We start from the raw sequence: 6000 nt of genomic DNA, 5'->3' as shown, positions 1-6000 counted from the left end.
TGATCTCGCGGTCCATGAGTTCGAGCCCCGTGTCGGGCTCTGTGCTGACAGCTCAGAACCTGGAGCCTGCTTCTGATTCTGTGTGTGTGTCTCTCTCTGACCCTCTCCCCATTCATTCTCTGTCTCTCTCTGCCTCAAAAATAAATAAACGTTAAAAAAAAAATTTAAAAAAAAGATTACCAGATGGATTGAAGATGGATGGTTACATGTGTGATAAAATGAGTGTAGCAAAACATCAATGGTAAATCAAGGTAGTGGCTACATGAGTGTTCTCTTTCTATGTGTGTGAACATTTTTATAACAAAATGTTGGGGAAATAGGAAGTAAGGAGAAGGTGTCTGGAGCTATGTGGTTGGATTTCCCTTTGATAGGAGAAATGCCACGGCAAGAATTTGGAGGGAAAAAGGCAGTCAAAGAAGTGTTGCTCCTGGAATAAACCAACCCTGATAGAAAGAGAAGAAATGAAGATAATTAGATCATTTCAGTATTATAAAACTCCTCAGAAATCTCAGTTTATGGAGTTACAAGAAACGTCTGGACATTTTTTGTGGCCCAACTGCTCATCAGTGAGTAAGTTCGTTAAGGGCACAGTCAACATTTTTATGTTTTTCTCTATACGCTTGGCACACAGTGACCAATCATGACATTTCAATTAATCAGATGTTCCTCTTCCTCCTCTATGCTCATCTTGAATCATGCAAAAGGCCAAGACTCCCAGTCTTATGACTGCACAAAGCATCCTCTCTTCCATGTCTGTAAGTTCATTTAAAATCTCTTCTTCACCATTTTACCTAGGGATCTTTTTTGCTCTCTCAATACACTGGAGTCAACGGCATCTCCACTGCATTTTTGCAACTCTGTCTGACAGCTGATGTAAGCTGGCAGAAGACGAAAGATATTTAAAGTGTGGCAGAAGGGCTGAGTTCACGCACAACAGTGACTCTCCCCTCTGATACACTCTTGCTCACTCTGAACCGTGCCGGGTTAAACAAGCCCAGTCTCTCTCTAGCACCTCATCCAGGACTTGAATTTTCTTTAGAGGGGCATGCCCTCACTCATTTGTTTGTATGTTTATATTTTCTGCGGCAGGCAAGAATAAAAGACAACTGAAAGGTGCAGGTCATCTCTAATGGAAAAACGCCGGAGTGGACTGACCTGAAATGTGCCGTTAGGCACACCAGGGACACCTCAGCGTCTTTTGTGGGAAAGGAAAGCAGCATGCAGATTTCCCTAAACTCAGCATGCCATGTAGAGACCGGACCTGAAATTAAAAGCAAACAATTCTTTTAGTTTTTGTTTTTTTTTTCTTTTACCGACAGAAAGATTCTGTAAAATTCTACCACCCACTATGGGGGGTGGGGGAGGATAAAAGCAAAATGATTTTAAAAAGTAGCATGTACATTCAAAATTTAAATTTCTTGCCAGTTCAGCAATGTAAGATGTCATGGGTAACACAGGGAATACTTATTTAAATTTTTCATATACTCTCAGAATGAATCAAGATTAAAACGAGGAGGTGCACATCATGGGGAAAAAGGAGCAAAATCTCAGACTTCCTTCCAGGTGAAAGATTAGCCTTTTAGAACCTTCTTAAATAGCAACTGCTATCTGCTTGCTTTAAGAGCAAGCTTGTCAAACATAGTTTTTCTAGACATTTCTACTCCGTTAGATAACTAGCATACACTGTTTAAAAAACAACTGCTGCCTTTAGTCCTTATCAATAACAACAACAATAATAATAAAACACTTTGCAACAGCAAATGCATTTGATCTAAGAAGCTGATCAGACACGAATCGATGTATAAACTCCAGTTTAAACAGCCTGACACAGACATCTTAAAATGTGTTTGGATTTTTCAGCGTACCTCGTAATAGAGAATTTTGGTTTTATTTTTGGAATGGTTAGTGCTATGTACAAAGTAGGTCGGTGCGTACTTTAATTATCAAAATATACCAAAAAACCCCCAAACTTGAGAAAATGTCTTTATTTCACATTGTAACTTTGTCTTCCACACTCCAGTTGGTACTGGTATTAGACACAGTGACATATAACAGAGAAGGGACATAACATAGACAAAGCAAACAAAAATTGAACAAAACACAGGAAGATGACATTTATAATGCCGCTGACAAAGGCAGTCACTTCACTTTAAATAATGTGGCAGGCTGCAAAACTATAGTAATTACTAGAATTTCATTTTCATTAACTAATAAACCAAGGAAAACAATTTAAGTATCTGAATGTCATTTTTCAAATGAAAATAAACTGTAAACATTTGAATAACATCACAGCAGGGATAATATACCTAAGGAAATCTATTGAAATATGCGAGTGGATTCATCCTCTTCTATCACATTAAAACCGCAATTGACTGTAAACCTCCTACCACTCTCCACTGAGACTTTAATTGTAAAGATTCCTGTTACATATCATATTAGAATTTAGTTAAAATTGTAGAACACATTATTTCCAATCAGACAGCCAACCATCACTCACAAAGATTTTTAAAAAGGTGATTAATAATTCATCTCAGATAAGGAAAAGATCTATATTTATACCATCTTCTCAGCCACCATAAACTACCTGACAATTGTTCAGTAATGATGCCCAGTAAATTCTTTAAAATGGTAATTTGTCATTCTGTCACTTCATTTGTGACCTAAAATTCCTCACTTGAGGCATCATCAAATAAATTAATCACTTTCCAGGATCCATTTCTCTGTTCTGCACGTTATTATGCCCGGGCTCTCTTGTGTTTCTCTTCATTTACATATATTTAATGGCTGAGCCGTGGTTCACGATGGCACATAACGCACACATCTCATTACAGGTGAAATATTCTAACTGCCACTATCACTGGGAAAGAAAATAACTCTCCCAATTTAATTTTCCTGATGTAACAAAACCATGATTCTTCACTATGAAATGTTGGTGCCATCCATCAGTCACAATCAATAAAATCATCATAGAAGTACGCCTTCTTCAGCATCTTTCCTTCATACTGGTATTATTTGAGGAAGGTAATTAAACTCATAATATGTAATGAATGTAAATGAAGTAAAAATCCTCACGTTAGCTCTCTAACTATGCTTATTTTACAGCTTTGATTTAAAATATTTCCCTCGCAACTTACACATATATGAGGCCTGAATAGAGAGAGCCACGCTGCAGAGATATTCATCAACCAATAAAACTAATGTTTAAAAGAGCGTTTTTGATATGAAAGTGCCAGGTATTAATTACTACGTCAGATTTTTCGCTGAAAAGATACCTTCTCTTAGAGTTTACGTATTTTCAGTCTTTCTTCCAACGCAGCTAATAGTTTCTGGGTAGGCACGCTCACGTGACAAATTAAGTGATTTCATTTTAGCAACGGGGTCTGCTTCATTGCTGCCTTTTCAGGGCCGCGGGTCCTGGCTGTTCTCCCGTAAGAAATTGTCTCGTGGAACTTGGCAATTTTGCCGTTTCTGCCTGAAAAAGCCTGAGAAAACATAGATCAAAGAAGCAGGACGTTTCACAAACAGTGGTTTGGGAATTAGCACTTCCGAACTATTTCCACCCACTGTAAATATTCATCTCAAATTGCTATTGTATTATTTTTGTAAAGGTCAATAGGGAGTGTTTTAAAGTAAACTAGTGTCACATAAACATTGCCCATGTCTCTAAGTATGCTACAACTTAATTTAACATTCATTAACTGGTTCTCCTCACATACTTAGGAACATGAGTTTCAGGGGAATGGTGCCTTACCCAAGTCCATTTGGAGTGAGGATTCCCTTCATTATGAATTCATCATCGAAGAATGGCGACTTTCTTTATCTTGGAAGTGGTCCCTGTTTGCTTGTTTAAAATAATGCTTGAGAGAGTGTCTAAAATAAGAAGTGAAATATTAACTCTACCTCTCTGAAACAAAGGAGAAAGTAGGTGAATATCACTGCTCCACAGATGAATGACCTAACTACAATATTGACAAACCATCTACACTGTACTACTTTCCTTCCTCATTAATTATCATATAGTTATTTTTAATGGGCACTTATTTAAGAAAAAAAAAAGACTGTGTGTGCAGTTTTGCATATGTTTTTATTAACACGGCAGCAGTCTGTGAACCTAAAGCCAAACCTCCATCACACAAACCCCCATAGACTTGGCTGGAAATAGTGGCTAACCACTTGCTGAAGGTCCCTGGGGTTGGCCTGAGGTGCCTCTGAATTTTGAGAGTATCATCGGCTCAGAGTGAAGCAAGAGTTTCGATGGGCGTTCCAGCATGAGGCTGGACTGCAGCCCCAGCTGATGTTTGCGGATGGGGTATAGCTGGTTGAATCTTCAAATAGACACCAAAGTGACTTGGGATGCTAATGGGGGATGATGGCGGTGAGAAATAGAAAATGAACTTCTGTCATAATTAAACAAAACAGATGCAAGTCTCATAGAAAATGAGATCGGGATGCAGTGATGGATGTGAATGGTTAAGCTTTAAAGTTATTTTAAAAATCTCATGAAAACTGTAGTCAAGTGGCACTGAGTATGTGTATTAACACAAAAGGAATTAAGCAAATAGTTTAAACTATTTTGGACAATATGAAAGAGAGATAGAGGAAAAAATGTTTATGATGCATAAATGAGTTCTATGCATTTTAGCAAATTCGATAATCTAATATTCAGTGAGCAAAAGTAGATTTTAAGGACAGATGAGAGTAGCCAGTAAAGAAAATAGGTATAAAGGTAAGATTCATGTCATGAACAAAGAGGAAAGAAGAAAGAGCTTTCCAAATACAAATGCATATATTAATTATGTTAAATGTACCAAGGAAACGTGATTGCCCACATTGTGGAAGAGTGCACTTAACAAGACCAAACATTTAATGGGGGTGGGAGGAATTTCCTTATTACTTAAACAATAATCTCTTCACTCCCCCAGTCATATTTACAATTCTACTAATAAAAGCTACCCAAAGTGAGATCCCTGGATATTCCATTCATAGAGATTTGGCTGTTAACATATGTCCCCTAGTAATAGCACTAGAAAACATTGTTGCTACAATTAGTTGCCTCAAATATTGTTTTCTAAGACTATAGAAAATTTTAAAGCATTGTTACACTCAAAGCCATAGTTGCTAAAATTAATGCTATATGGGAATGTTCAATTAAATAGACATTTCCATGGGGGAAATCTTAATAAACTTAAGATAGTAAGCTTAGGTCACATATCCTTTTATGCCCAAAAGCCAATGTTTTTATAGGCTACTTAAATAACCAGTTTTGCTGATAGGACTTACTACTGAAAATTTGAATTACCCCAGAACACAAAGTAAACATTGTATTGAGTTTGATACACTAGTTAGCTAGGTAACTTTGCATAAGTTACATTTTCTCTCCAGAGTCTCTGCCTAATAATGATCTATAGTATGGGAATTAAAAACAAACAAACGTATGATTCACAAGATGGCTACCCAAATCAATAAGCAAATAGGTGAAAGTGAGTTATAAAGCTTTAAATATGAGGCTAATTACATTTCTTTTTCTTTTGTGTTGTATTAGTTTGCTAAAGCTGTAGTAAAAAATATCACAGAGTATGTGGCTCAAAAAATAGAAATGTATCTCTCACAGTTCTGGAGCCTAGAAGTCCAAGATCAAGGTATCAACAGGTTTTGTTTGTCTTGAGGGCTCTCTCCTTCACTTGCAGATGACCACTTTTTTGCTGTGTCCTCACACGGTCTTTCCACTATGCATGTGCATTCCTAAAGTCTCTTCCTCTTCTTATAAGGACACCAGTCATTGGATTAGGGGCCTACCCTTAGGACCATATTTAATCTCAATTACATACTTAAACGCCTGTCTTGTATAGTCACATTGGGAGTTAGAAGTGTAAAATAAATTTTGAAGACACAACTCAATCCATAAAAAGCATATTGATAATAAAATAAATTCATATACATACCATCAAAAATTGAAAGGAAGTTTTCTTAAGATGACTGTGTTAGAAACCAGGTCTCCCT

General features: G+C 36.9%; 1 long non-coding RNA gene across 1 annotated transcript in view; it reads right to left on the bottom strand.

Annotated features, from left to right (window-relative positions):
- Window positions 1-217: 217 nt before the first annotated feature.
- Window positions 218-6000, bottom strand: part of LOC125173517 (uncharacterized) — a 31065-nt gene continuing 25282 nt past the window's right edge. The window contains exons 2-5 of the long non-coding RNA XR_007155061.1: window positions 3752-3870; window positions 3273-3482; window positions 1156-1261; window positions 218-443 (exon numbers count right to left, since the gene is read on the bottom strand). This is a non-coding gene — a long non-coding RNA (uncharacterized LOC125173517). The remainder of the gene's footprint in view (window positions 444-1155; window positions 1262-3272; window positions 3483-3751; window positions 3871-6000) is intronic.

Source organism: Prionailurus viverrinus, chromosome C1, assembly GCF_022837055.1.
Source record: "Prionailurus viverrinus isolate Anna chromosome C1, UM_Priviv_1.0, whole genome shotgun sequence".
Lineage (NCBI taxonomy): Eukaryota > Metazoa > Chordata > Mammalia > Carnivora > Felidae > Prionailurus > Prionailurus viverrinus.
Note: the sequence above shows the minus strand (reverse complement) of the source record. Positions and strands in the feature narration are given on the sequence as shown.